We start from the raw sequence: 15,086 nt of genomic DNA on the forward strand, positions 1-15,086 counted from the left end.
GAAAGGAAAGGAAAGGAAAGGAAAGGAAAGGAAAGGAAAGGAAAGGAAAGGAAAGGAAAGGAAAGGAAAGGAAAGGAAGGGAAGGGAAAGGAAAGGAAAGGAAAGAAAAGGAAAGGAAAGGAAAGGAAAGGAAAGGAAAGGAAAGGAAAGGAAAGGAAAAGGGAAAGGAAAGGAGAAAGGAAAAGAAAGGAGAAAGGAAAGGAAAGGAGAAAGGAAAAGAAAGGAAAGGAAAGGAAAGGAAAGGAAAGGAAAAAAAAAGAGTGGAGCCTCTTCTGGGCCTCAGTTTTCTTTTATGTAAAATGAGGGAGTTGCATTAGATGCTTTCAGAGGTCCCTTTCAGTTCTGTACATATGATCCTCTGAAAATGAAGTTCCAGAGAAACATGTACACTCTCAGAACAATGTACAGCCTATGTCAATGGCACTCATCCAGGAACGGTGTGTCCAAGTCAAACCTAGGCTGTTGCAGCCTCACAGAAATATGACTGATTCCTATTAACAGAGGCTTTTTGCCAAGATATACACATGAAAGATAAGAACAAGACTGGATACTGTAAAAATTGCTGAATTATTCGTTGGTTCCTTCCTCATGTAAAGTCAGTTTGGTGCCAGATGAGAGCTTTCCAGGCCTCAATATGGCAACATCAAAATAGGGCTGACCAAAGTTCTTTGTTCCATAAAGATTATCAGCATCCATCCATGTGCTCATCTAGGCCAAGCTGGCTTATTGGCCAAGCAGAGGTTTAGGAGGGTTAGAGATCTCCCCTATTTAAAGGATTATATATTCTTCATGGACACTCTTATACCTGTTTTTGTTATTAACTATGATTTTATAATTAATTTTGATTTTAATGCTCAAAAGACATTGCAGAAGAAAAGATTAAAAATATTGAGAAAGGCAGAAAAGTATAGTCATAAGAATATTAAGGTTCAGAAGCAGCAGACCTGGCTTTGAGCCCCAATTCTACCACTTACCAACACTATCACTTTAGGAAGTCACTTCCCCCATTTTGAGACTTACTGGTAAAAGGACATTAAAGAATCACTAAGGCCCTTTCCAAAGTTGAAATTCTATAAATCCATGGAATTCAATTCAAGTCAATGAATGCCTACTAAATTTTTGTATATCAGACACCATACCAGACCCTGGAGATATAAAGACAAAAAACCAGTTATGTCTTCCCTAAAAGAGATGACCTTGTACTAGATAGAAAAAACATGTGCATGAATTAATAAAACAAAGTAAATATGAACTAACTCTGATGAGTGGAGGGAATGCTAACTTCTGAGGAGTTCTGGAAGGGTTAAATGGGTTGCACTTGATCTGAATCTTAAAGGGACTCAGGGATTCCCAGAGATTTTTAAAATCATACAAGATATTTGGAATTTCCTGTATTACCCTCATATTTTTCATGATAAATAAGATATTTATTTTTAAATCCTTTTGGGGAAAGTTGATTTTAATATATTTCAATATCCAGGAATAATATCTACTTAGGTAAGCTATATAATAATAGAGAAAGACCTATTCTTGGAACAGGAAAAAAAATTTCTCAAATGGTTATCAGTTTGAAGTTGCTATTTAGGACCAACTTTAAAGATGAAATAGATATTGATTGCTTTTGTCCTTGTATTTTTTTTAATTTCAACTGGACCTGAGGTTAAAAATAATTATTAAATCTTCTTTTGCTATTGAATATGGTTTCTCCCAAAAGAAGTAAATACCCTGATAGCAATTGACTGAAATATTGGGATCCTCTTGAAGTCCAAACTTCTTATTCTTAAATGGAGTTGGAAGAGATGCCATAAAAGAAATACCAACCAACAACTTATTCTCATTTAAAATATTTTTGTGTTTTTTATTTGCGTAAGATACAATTTGATTTCATTATTAATTTTCAGGGATCTTCTTTTTCTTTTTTGTAAACAATTCTCTCATCCCATCATTTCTAATTTAAATTTGTTGGGCACCTTCTATAAAGCACCATTTAGTACAACTTTCCAAATATTTCCAATTAAAAAAAAAACTTAAACATGATTACAGAATTGAATTTGTCTCTTTTATCTATCTATCTATCTATATCTCTCTATATTTGTTATATATAGATACATGTATCTCTCTCTCTCTCTCTCTCTCTCTCTCTCTCTCTCTCTCTCCCTCTCTCTCTCTCTCTATATATATATATATATGTATGTATATATGTATGTATTCCCAATCTCTTCTTACCAAAGAACAATTCTTTAAAATAAGGAATAAAAAAGATGGGGTAGGGGAGAAATCAGTTCAACACAAGTAACCAACACATGAACTAAGTTAAATAGTACATGCAATAATCCACATTCTTTGCTAAGAAGGTAGTGGGGAGCATTTTCAACTCTCTTCTTTAAGGTCAACCTTGTTCATTATAATTTCACAGTATTCCATTTCCATTTTGATATTGTTCTTTCTATTTATATAGTTGCAGTCGTATTTTTTCCTTTTTGCACTTAACTTTGAATCAATTCATTTAATACTTCTCATATTTCTCTATATTCCTCACAGTAATGTTCCTTAGAAAACAGCAGTATTACATTATATTCATGTGGTAATTTATTTGGTTATATTTTAATCGATAATTATCTCCTCAGCACTACAAAAAACACTGATATAAATACATATTTCATGCATATGGATTCTTTTTTTTAGCATTGACCTCTTTGGGTTAATACTTGGCAATGGGATGTGAACAATATACATAATGCCAAAATGCTCTGCATAATGCTAATTCATAAATCTTGCACAGGTATATTAGTGTGCTTGTCTTCCCACAACTCCTCCAAAATTAATCTTTTTTTCCATCTTTGCCAGTTTACTGAGATATGAATGAAACCTCAGAGTAGTTTTGAATTCCATGCTTCTTAATATTAATGATTTGTAACATTTTAACATGCTTTTTACTAGTTTACAATTCTTTTTAGAACTTATTTTCATAAAGTTTAATCCTTTTTCTATTGTGGAATGGATTTTGGTTATATAGTTTAGCATTGTAGTATTGTATATATGTTATATTGTATATATATTTTTGTATATTATATATCTATATACCTCATATTGTATATATCTTGGAATCATATTGATATTAAAGAAATGCAATGCAAATATTTTCCCTTTCAAAATTTTCCCTTATCATTCTGGTATGTTGATTATTTTATTTGATCAAAATTTATCAATTTCAGTCACTACAATTAACTTTAACTGTTTATGATTGCCTCTATCCTTTGGTCAATGATTTTCTTCTACACATGCTTGTGAATGGTACCCCATTCAATTCTTCTAATTGTTACAATCTTTACCATTCAGATCAAACATCTGTCAGTGTTCATTGTGCTATACGGTTTGAGACTAGAATAAAACTTTTGTTGTTGTTGTTGTTAAGCTGCTTTCCATTTTTCCCAGCAAGTAATTTATGTTTTGAGGATTACTTTTCAAATTTACTTATCCAGAATTTACATGTGAAGAGAAAAAAGCCTTAGATTTGTAAATCAAAGGTTTCAAAATCCTTCCTATGCTACTTACTAGTAGTGTGTTCTTGGGAAGTGTGTTCCTCTCTGAGACTCATCTGTAAAATGTGGGATTTGGGTTAAATGATGTCTAAGCCTTCTGAATTTTCAATTTAAAAACCCATAATCATGTGCATGCTTAAAGCCCAATAGCAGGCAAAGGTGGAGAATACAAAACATTGCTAGCAGACTGGAAAAACCCCAAAGTCAGAAAACTTCAGAAGGTAGTGGGATAAAGCTTTTTGCAGTAACATTGACATCTGGTTAAGTTTGTAAAAAGCAAAGGATTTTAAATACACACTTGAAAGACTTTCACCTGGTTCTACTTTATTGTCTCATTGATTGTGCCAAATATTGATGGTGATTCTAATTTAGATTAATCAGTGATTGATAACATTTAAGTCTCAGTAAGAGAGTTGATTGGCTAAACCTAATTGTTAGGTGTGTTTCAGCTGGGAATGCTCTTTTTATGCCAACAGGCATATGTTAAGCACAGCAATGTAACAGACACTGTGCTTTGCCCTGAAAAAAACCAAAATTGGCAAAAAAAACCCCATAAAATCCAAGCCATAAGTAGCTCAGTCAGTGCCTCTAAATGCATTTTAATAGTGGTTACTGATACTGGTTAATGTTTGCAGTAAGTTGTTATAATATTTATCTATCTAAACAACATTTTATATGCAATTACCATAAGTCAAGTCATTTTTAAGTTTTGAAGTCAAGAAGTTAAATTAAATCTAATTTCTGTGTGACTTGGAGCAGGTCACCAAATGTCTCCCTAAGACTGTTCTACTCTAAGTAATGGACTTGGTAAAGGGATTTCCCTGAAATCCACAATTCACAATTTTTTTCCCCTCAAGTAGTCACATACTAATAATTCTCATTTATAAAAAGTGTCCCCAAAGTGTTAGTTCATTTTAAGGACATTTAAACTTAATTATAATTAACTTGTTTAATACTTTAAGAATAAAAAAAATCCTCACAATAATCTTGTAACGTAGGCAAACATAAATATTAATATTCCCATTTTAAAGATGGAAAATCTGAAATACAGAAAAGTTAAGTAATTTGGCCAAGGTAATTAACACAGATGGTGAAGAAGAGGAGCTTGTTATGCACTCCTTCCTCATATAGACTTAAGAAAGTGATGAAAAAAAATATTAATGACAAAGATGAAACTTTAGAATGTATCTAATGTGCATTTTTCCCAACCTAGAGAGTGGGTTGTTAAACATTTACCAGCACACCTCTAGTTCTTTTTCTGGCTCTAACAGGTTTAATGGTATCATTCTGGCCAAATCATTTCCTCTCTTCTAGCCTCAACTTTTTTCTTTGTAAAATGAGGGAGTTGGATCAGACAACCTTTAAGACCCCTTTGCTTTCTAAAATTCTAACCCTCTGATTGGAAAATGGCATTTTCTTGCCTTTCCAAATATATGTTCTTGTGTCAGGAATCTCACTTCTGGAATTATCTCTCATCCTACAAACTGTCTAACACACCAGAAAGCAACTTGGCCATAACTTTTGAGTAACTCCTAACTCTGGAACTTGTATCTCTCATCTATAAATAAGAATGGGTTGAGAATTTGGACTTAACTTCCTTAAAAACAACAAAAAACACAAATAGATGGAAGTTTACCAACTCTCTATGATGATACTTCCTCATCTTTTAGTATCAGTGATAAGAAATTAGTCTTTAAAATTTGGATAGTTTCCAGTCTCTTCCCCAGAGACCTCAAAGAAAAGGCCCTCCTCCTCTGGTCCAATTTAAGGACCACTCTACCTAGGGATAAGGGACAAGACTAAATGATCCCTGGGTGTTTCCTCATAAATCTTGCATTCATTTATTCTGCGTTATCCTGCAGAATGAATAAGTTTATGTGTGAGCATAGGGCAGCCAGCCAGCTTTGCCTTCTCATTGTTTTTTCCTTTTTCTACCTCCTGGAAATCCGAGTCAAAGTTAGGAGGTATCACTTGACTTAAAGCATTCTCCACTGAACCTCTCTGCCATAGCCCAGCCCTCTTCTGAGGGGTTGGTCTGGGTTACATTCTTCTGACATTTTACTTGGAGAGAAGAAAAGTAAAGAAAGGGGCATCGGCTGAACAAGTTGAACCACTCAGTGGAAGAGGCATTGCAGATAAGAAGAAACTGAAGGACTTCCCATAGGCGTGAGGGAAATTGCATACGCCATCCGGAGAAGGGGGCCAGGAAATGGCTTCTTGTTTTCCAGACAGCTCCTGATCTCCCTTCTATGGCACTGTGAAAGCCAGAGGGCTGGCTGCACAGCCAGGGGAGACACCCAGTTCGAAACTGGTCTTTTGCCGGAGGAGATTTATACTGCTGAAAATTGTAGCCATGAGTCCTACAAGGAATTCTTATTGTCAGTGATTTCCTCTGAGGAGGAAACAGAGCAAATGACATCTTAGTTGAAAACAGGACTTAGATCAACACCAACGAAGATTAAGAATCTCATTTTGGCCCAGCAACAGTGTTGGACAGGTAAAGTGAATTCCTGTTATTTGTCTTTTTATTCCCAAGAGAATCTAAGAAGGATTACAATATTTGATGGATCATAGGATATAGATCTCAAAGGGTTATTAGAGAGCATTTAATAAGATGCTTTCATTTTATGGTGGAGAAAACTGAAGCAAGAGGAAGAAAATGATTTCTACATGATCTTGCAGCTTTTAATAAAAGTAGAGGATTCAGCAGAAAGCTAAGCAGAAAGAGTCACTCATTTTAGAATTACTTTCCCTTTGATTTGCCTATTCGTCTCAATTAATTTTGTTAGGAATTTTATGGAAGGAATGCAAATTATTTGAGTCTAATACACTGTATGGCAACCAGCACAATATAATGAATAAAGTGATGTGCCTGGAATTAGGAGTTGAGATATTACTTCAGATCTATAATGGCTATGAGATCATAGGCAAATCATTTAGTAAAAGAATTAAGCAACTCTATAAGATTATTAAATATGAACAAGATTACTCATCTGCTGTTTCAACACTAGGAAATCTTTATACCGATGAAATCATACATCTAGAGCACATTGCATTTCCTGTCTGTCAGCTGTACTTGTGGTGACTTATTCTTTTGGGATTTTCTTTAGTCTGACCAAATTGTCACAAGTGAATAGCTAATAAAGGGGTTTGGATCCAAATATTATAGACTTAGAAGTGGGAGGGACCTCAAGGTTAATTTAGCCCTACTCTCTCCTTTTAGAGATGAGGAAATTGAGATCTAGGGAGATTAATGACTTGTCCAAGATCACCCAGTGGAAAGTAGCAGGGGCAGGATTTGAAACTCTGATTGTCTGATTCTGGAACCAGGGTGAATTCTCTTGTATCACCTTGATGTTGAGGGTTGCTCAGCAGATCACTGGCATGACAACCACGCCACTGACTGGGTACAGAGGAAGAAGTACTTGCAGAAGCAGAATGTCTGTTCTACAATTCAGACTTGAGACAAAACATGAGACGGGTTGAAAGTTTTATCTAAGAAAAATGGCTTGTCTAAAAATGTTAAAACCAGTTTGAAGCTATTCACATTTGGCAAAGTGAAGAAGGCATGTGTAAATTACAGAGAAAAAGGAGCTAAGAATTTTTGGAAACCTGTGAGAGTTGCCTCTGGTAGAGCTAGCACATTTTCCACATTGTTCTTTTTGCTGTCCTTTTCTTGCTCTTTGAAAGATTTGACTAAGTCCTTTGAAAGAATGCTGAACTTGGAGTCAAAGGATATGAATTTAAATTCTCTCTGTCATTTAAGTTAGTTACTTCAGCTCTCTCTCATTATCTATCATCTATAAAATGAGAATATGCTACATCATCTCAAAGGTCATTTCCAACTCTAGGTTCTGGCATATGCATGTATGAGTATGTGTTTGATGCACATATGTGAGCATGTATGTATCTTACATAACACTTGTATGTATCATTCCTATATACATGAATGTTCATATATATACAAATATGTCTATATATCTATATAAACTATTTTTTATCCTACACAAAACCTATCATGGGATTAAGCTCACAATGGATGTTTACCATTTATTTCATTATTTATGGGATTTGAACCTGTGCCTTTTTTACTGTAGTTTTCTATCCATTAAGGCAAATGCACCCAAAACTATATATATCTGTGTCCAATAACATATATTTTGGTTTTGCCAGTGATTTTAACTTTTTACTTATCCAATTTTCTTTGAAGGCCATAACTCTTACTCACCTTGACTGTCAATTCACCATTATTAATAGTAGTTCATATTTATAGAGAGTTTTGAAGTTTATAGGACATTCTCTTACATAACAGCTTTGTAGATATTCAAATATCATCCCTAGTTTACAGATAAAGAAACTGAGGCTCAGGGATGAATTGTCTGGGGTCATGAAACTAATAAATGTCAGAAACAAGACTCAAAAGTGGGTGCTCTGATTCCAAGTCCAAAGGGGGTTTATTCATTATAGCCATCACTTTCCATTGTTAACTTTTTTGGATCCCATTTTGAGAAGGAAGCTTAAGAGCCCAGTAAAGTTAGTGGATGAGAGATATTTAGATAATTAGGTCTCCTCTTATTGTACTTAAGGGTGGGAGGGACTGCAATAGAACAGATGCAAAACTCACCTCAAAAGCCTAGGAAAGATTTTTTAAAATCCAGTCATTAATGTGGAAACATATTTTACATGACTTCTTGTATATAACTATCAAAGTCATTTTATTCTCAATGGTGGTGGGAAAAAGAAAGGGAAGAAAGAGAATCTGGAACTCCATTTAAAAAAAATGAATGTTAAAATTATTTTACATGTCATGGGGAGAAAAACAAAATATTATTTTTTTAAAAATCAGTCACATTTTGCTTCAACTCCTTTTCTACTAGTCCATAATATTGTTTACTTTTGTTTGAGCTTTGTTCTTGAAGAGGTCCAATGACATGAAGAGAGTGATATCTTGATGAATGTAAATTGGATTTAAGTGAGGCAGAATGATGCAGAATCATTAGGATCACTTTCTCCTCCAGAGGTATCAGAAATCCAATGGTAAGACATAGGTCAAGATAACAAGTGATGGTTCCAGATTCACTAGGAGACCTTGGCCTTTTTCAGCTAAGGTTTTTCCCAAGTTTCATTTTGTCTAAGGCAACATCCTTTGAGGAATTAAAGGCTAGGTAAGAATTGAGACAAAAGATGGCCTAGTTTGCCCTCACAAAAGAATTAATCTGGGTAGAGAAGACAAGGTTATTGGAGTCTGATTTTTTACCAGAACAGAAACAAAATCACCTTCTAATATAGATAGGATTAAAAGAGATACTGGACAAAGGTGCCTCCTTCAAGGTTAAGCCATAATTCTTTTTTTGATATGATTTTACCCACTTGCTGTTACCCAATGAACTATGTATTAACCTGGATCACCTGCTCCATAATTTTACCATGGGCCACCAAAAGAGCAGTTGCAAACTTTTGCAAGAGCTATTTGGTGAAGGACAGCCCAAACAGGAAGAAGTCTTTTCAGCCCCACCCAGGACTAATACTGTTGGTAGCTTTTTAAAAGGAAGGAGAGCCCTATGTCCTTCACTGACTTCATGCGTGGTGCTTTGGATTTGTTACTTGCAGATTTTACCAAATCAGATTAAATGTTCTTCGTAAACAGGATATGATCCAAAAGTGCCAAATGATTCTTGTGAAACAAATTAAACTCAAGTTCATCCTTAATATCTTTACTTCCCATTTCCTGGGAAAAAGAGAGCCCTAATCTATGAGAAGGGAATGGAATAAAGCAAGAAAAGTTTTAATCTAAAGTTGGAGGACCTGAGTTTGCATCTTGACCCTTCTAACAATTGTCTTTGTGACCTGGGCAAGTCACCATCTTTCAGGGACTTGATTTTCATACCTGCAAAATGAAAGCACTGAATTAGATGATCTCTGAGGCACTTTTTAGTTCTAAATTAATGACCCTATAATTTATGAATCTTTCTAGTGCTAGAAAGAATACATGTTGATGGAAGCATTTTTAACTGTAAATTCTCCCAGCAGTATGTATTGAATTCTTTAACTTAATGGTAGCTCATCACTTATTATCCTACTGCATAGACTTGCCTTGTGAAAAATATTGGAGATGGTGATTTGTTCATTCCCTTAATAAGCACTTACTGAGTGCCTACGGTTTATAAAACTCCATATAGAGGAATGCAAAAGGTGTAGAATCATAGACTTCCACAACTAAAAGAGCACTTGCACATCATCACCTGCTCTAATCCTTTCATTTTCCAGATGAAGAAACTGAGGCCAGGAGAGGTTGAAAAATTGCTCAAGGTTGAACAGTTAGTAAGTGTCAAAGAAGGGACTTAAAGCAAAATCTTCTGGCTCCAACTCTGAACTTTCTTTAATATCACATCTTATGTCCCCAGAATAGATTGCACATAAATTTGGCTTGAGATGTATGCAAGGGAGAAATAGGAGATAAACTTGGAAAAGAATGTTAGGGCTAGATTGTGGAGTACTTTAAATGCTAATCTAGACTTTATACAATGGATATGGGGGGAGACATTAAAAGTTTTTGAGAAAAGTTTTTAGAAAGGGTATTTTAGAAACTTTAACCTGTTGAACAATATTCAGGTAGGATTTGAAGTGAAAAGAGACTGGAGATAGGATAATCAATTAGGAAGTGATTGTATCTTATAGCAGTTAGAATGAAAAGGAAGCAGGATATTATAAAATAGGAATTGACAATTTGTTGACTAATTAGATATGGGAAACAAGGGAAATGGGGAAATAAAGAGGAATTCTAGACATTCAGAAGCTAGATGACTGGGGAAATGATGGTGCTTTTGACAGAACTTTTGAAATTTGAAGAAATCAGTTTGAGAGGAAAGATGATGACTTGAGGAGAAAGATCTAGCATATCCTTGCATATACAAGTTATAACTTGGAAGATACGTCATAGCTGAAGATATAAATATCTTCATTGAAGTTATAGACAAAACCATGGAAATGGATGATTTTTCCAAAGGAAAGGGTATTATTAGGATAGTAACCAGGTTAACCACAGTTTGGAAATGAGACTAAGCCAAGGAAAGAAACAGATAATCTTAGAGACATGGAGAAAAAGCAAACTATTGTAAAAGGAAGGAATACTTCAAAAAGTAAAGGGGAGAATTGCCAGTAGGAATCTTGACTTTTGGGGCAAATTCATTTGAGGATGGAAATAAGGGGCAGGGTTTAATGCCTGTTGGCAGGTGCCATAGATAAAATTGTACTAAGAGAGGGTGACATAGCTTTCAAAGTCTTTATCCTTTGCTGCTATAGTAATTAGAGGAGAAAGGGCTCCTGAAGAGAATGTGCTTTGTTTATAGGATTCTAGTGTTATCCTAGAAGATAGTCATGCTTTGTAATAATGCAAACCAGTTGAGAACCACAAAAAGTCAGCAGTCACCAAAGAAGGAAGTAAAGGTCCCCATCGGTATTTCTTTTTTATTTCCAATACTGGATCTTTGGACAAAGTTCCATTCACCCTGCACATTTAGGAGAGGGTTAAAATGAGGGCTGAGAAGAGATCACTGGATTTGAAAATCACCATTTATATCCTTTGAGAGTTTTGTTTCAGGAGTATACTAACGACAGTAGATAAATATATCTTTTTTTTTTTTTTTAAGGTGAAATGCATCTGTATGCCTCATTTTGAACAAGATTAAGGGAAACCTACCAAAGGATATATAGTCAAGTACCGAGATTGATTGATAAGAGTAGATTTAAGAACTTTCTGTTTTTATGAAGATGGAAATCTCTTGTGAAAAGGTTAAAAGTCCCCAGAGAATTACAGTGGGAGAAAGGAGGATAAAATGTTATCAAACTAGCACACATGTTGGATCTGTTTTGGAAAATGTGACTCCATTGTGTACAAATAAATGTTCTGCAGTAATCTGATAAGACTGGGATACCCTGACACAATATGAGGCTAAATGCTATTTCAAGGCAAATGAAAATTAAATAGGAGGAGTGTAGGAAAATTTGTAAAATTAGTATTATGTTTCTTGTGTGTTTCAAATAAACACGAAGCTTGTTATGCCACATGTGCTAGTGTCACATTATTTAACTGAAAGCAGCAAAGTTAAGTGTTCCCCCTATGTCTTCCACCAATGTAGGAGGAGGTTTGAGATTTTCAGGCTGTACATCTGGGAGCCAGGACTTTGTCATTAATGATGAAACCTTTTCCTCATGTAACACTCTATCTTGTAAGATTGAAAGGAAAATTGAGACATTGTTCTTATTTTTTATTTATTTTTATTTCATTGAATATTTCCCAATTATAAGTACATTCTTCTTATTGGAAGGAATTCTAAGCTAGTCTCTGAATATGGGTCAAGTTCACTTTCCAAATATAGAATTGCTTTGGTATTGCCATCCAGTCAGTCTGGCAGTTAATTGGTCAATAAGCACTTACTAAATACCTTCTATTTGCCAAGCACTTTGCTAAATACTAGAGAGACAAGGAAAGGCAAAAGATCTGGTTTTCTCATTTATTCCATAATAATCATAACAATAGAGTAAAATCTCACTCTTGCTCTAGGGTTGTCTATATAGTGCTTTTGCTTATATAATTTTATGTAATCTCAGAACAATCTTGTGATGAAGACAGCCATTATTATCCCATTTTACAGAGAAGGAAATTGACTCTTTGAGGCCACTGACATTGTATGTGGAGCTTCTAATTATTTTGTGCCTTTCTGCCTCTTTTCACAAAAAAAATACTTGAACTCTTTACTAAACACAGGGAGAGATACATGAGGGTAAGAGAGTACAAAGAAAGACAAACTAGAGAGGCAAGAGACACAGAGAGATGGCAGTCTTTCTAAACTATTATGATTTTGGTTTTTCCCAAGTCTAGTCCTCCAACCAAAAATAGCTTAGCCAGAAAAGTAATTGAACATAGGCAGACCCAAATGGTGCACTTTGAGATGAGATTAAGCACTTGGCTAAAATAAAAAAAAAATAAAATAAAAACCCTCCTCCTGCTGCATCATTAAATTAAATCCTCAAATTGAAGATGCCTGTTAAAGGATAACTACAAATGCTTCATTATTTGCACAAATTAATTTGTCACATTAACTAATTATCAGTACCAGAGATAGAAGAGACAAGTTGAGTGGGGAGAACTTTGGATCTGTAGTTACAAAGTTTTGACTTTACAAGTTTGTATCTATTTGTGTGACCTTGTAGCAATACTTTCCCCACTTTAAGAATCAGTTTCTCCATATGTAAAAATAGGAATTGTACTAGATAACTTCTGACTTCCCTTCCAGATCCTGATCTAGGATGCTGTGGCTCTTATGGTGTCCAAGGTCTTTTCCAGTTCTCATATTCTATGATTTATTCATAATCCTACACAGACTGTTTTCATTTCTCTAATGATAAACCCACATAAAAATGTTCAATGAAAACTAGAGAGACATCATGGCAAAGTAGCTAGAGATTTTGACCTTGAGTCAGAAAGATCTGGAATCAATTCTCAAGTCAGGCACTTATCAGTAGTAAGACACTTAAAATCTCCATGTCTCATGTTTTTCATCTATGGTAGTGGGGGAAGGACATGTTATTAGCCTCCAAGTAAGTTCTCCTTTTGCTCTAAATCTATGAACCCATGAACTAGTTGAATTGAATGAAATGGAGTGACTTAAAAAAAAAAAAACTCAGCCCATGCTCATTTTTCATTCTAAAGATAGAAACCAGGGACTGCAACATATGTCATTTCTATTTTTTTTCTTTCCCAAGACAAAGTAAAAATAGTTCTTACTTCTTTGGTGGCACAGAGGAAGGGCTTCAGGATATGAAGGAAGTTTTCCTTCCAGACTGATCCCCAGGGATATCATGGAGAACAATTCTTTTCCCTAGTACCATTATATGGAATAACTGAAACTTGGGCTGTTCCCTAACAGAGAATGTTAGAGGTTATACAGCAGGTAGGGGATTGGTAGATAAAGTGGGATTTCAAGTCTTTTTCTATTGTTAAAATTGTCTTTGCCCTGATGGCCTCTTATAATAAGAGAAAACTGCCTAAAATGTCTTGTATCCATCCCAGTATTGCCTGTACTTCAATATTCTGTTTCCCCTCCTCCATGTAATGTTGCCTGCTCACTCCACTTCACAGAGGATAGTCCCATTTCTCTAAACTTCTACAGCATTTAATGTCTAAAATACATAATTTCCAACATGGAACAATGGAGAGAGAGATAGCTGATCTCAAAGTTAGGAAGACTTGGATTCAAATACCATCTTTAGTACATATTTCACTTCAGTTCAATAAATATTGTCAACTCTATGCCAAGCATGATGCTAGATACTGGAAATACCAAGAAAAATGAAATAATCCCTGCTCTGAAGGAGCTTAAATAATTTGAGGACAATAGTATGTTGAACATTTTTTTCTTCAGTTGCATTCTTTGATTACAATGTAGGCTAGTCACCTAACTTCTCAGTATGCTAGGTAACTTTGTAAGATTACAAATTGCAGAGAAAGTACTGATCTGCATTGCTATAAGGGGATATTCTCCTTTGGAAATGTCCTATATCAACAAAATCAGAGAGATAATCCTATCCTTTATATACACATTTTAGCAATGGAAGTGTCTGTTAAACTTGAAGTCAAGAGGTTAAACTTGACTTTTTTAAACACAAGCTCTGACCCAACTAAACAAATCACCTGAAATTTCTGATCCATTCCCTCCCTCCCTCCCTCTTTCCTTCCCTCCCTCCTTCCCTTCCTTCCTTCCTTCCTCCTTCCCTTCCTTCCTTCCTTCCTTCCTTCCTTCCTTCCTTCCTTCCTTCCTCCCTCCCTCTCTCCCTCTCTCCCTCCCTTCCTCTCTCCCAAGATTCTGCAAAATGCAGTGTAGTAAACAAAAAGACAGAAAGAACACTGCAATGACCTTCAAGAATATTATAGGAAATACTATAAGTGTTAAGTGTTTAGCTAAGTGCCGAGTATATAGTAGGTATCTAATAAATGCTTGTTAATTTAACTTGACTTCACTTCTGCTGTAGCATTCCTGGGCTTTGGAGTCCCTCTAGGTCAATATACATTGATGTTGAAAGCTGCATATCTGTCAGTCACCCACAGTGTTGCTAGTTCTTAGAGCCTATACTTGACCCTATTCTCTATTTTCCAGACCCACTGGAAACTGTGGGGGCAAGAGTTCAAAGTCTAAAATCAGGGGAGATAATAGTGTTCAGCAAAAGAAGAGAGGGTAGAAAAGTGCTTATTTCTATCCTTCCCTATTTAAAGATAAATTATGAAAGAGAAAGAGACAGAGAGAGAGAGAGAGAGAGAGAGAGAGACAGACAGAGACAGAGAGACAGAGAGATAAAGACAGAGACACAGAGAGAGACAGAGATAGATAGAGGCAGAGACAGAGAGACAGAGACAGAGACAAAGAAATGGAAAAATGGACAAACAGGAAGACAGGCAGATAGATAGATGATAGATAGATAGATAGATAACAGGAAGACCTGTGTTCAAATTCAGCCTCAAACACTAGCAATGTGACCCTCAATAAG

General features: G+C 35.3%; 1 protein-coding gene across 3 annotated transcripts in view; it reads left to right on the forward strand.

Moving 5' to 3' along the window:
- Positions 1–15,086, forward strand: part of ADGRF5 (adhesion G protein-coupled receptor F5) — a 139,082-nt gene that overhangs the window by 42,550 nt on the left and 81,446 nt on the right. Inside the window, exon 1 of one of the 3 annotated variants that reach the window (XM_023503027.2) lies at positions 5,330–6,039. The exons of 1 other annotated variant lie outside the window; for it this stretch is intronic. The gene's annotated coding sequence lies outside the window, so the exon portion shown is untranslated. Of the gene's footprint in view, positions 1–5,329; positions 6,040–15,086 lie in introns of those variants that run through there. One more of the 3 variants, XM_023503025.2, reaches the window with a different exon arrangement.

Source organism: Sarcophilus harrisii, chromosome 4 (assembly GCF_902635505.1).
Source record: "Sarcophilus harrisii chromosome 4, mSarHar1.11, whole genome shotgun sequence".
Taxonomy (NCBI): Eukaryota; Metazoa; Chordata; class Mammalia; order Dasyuromorphia; family Dasyuridae; genus Sarcophilus; species Sarcophilus harrisii.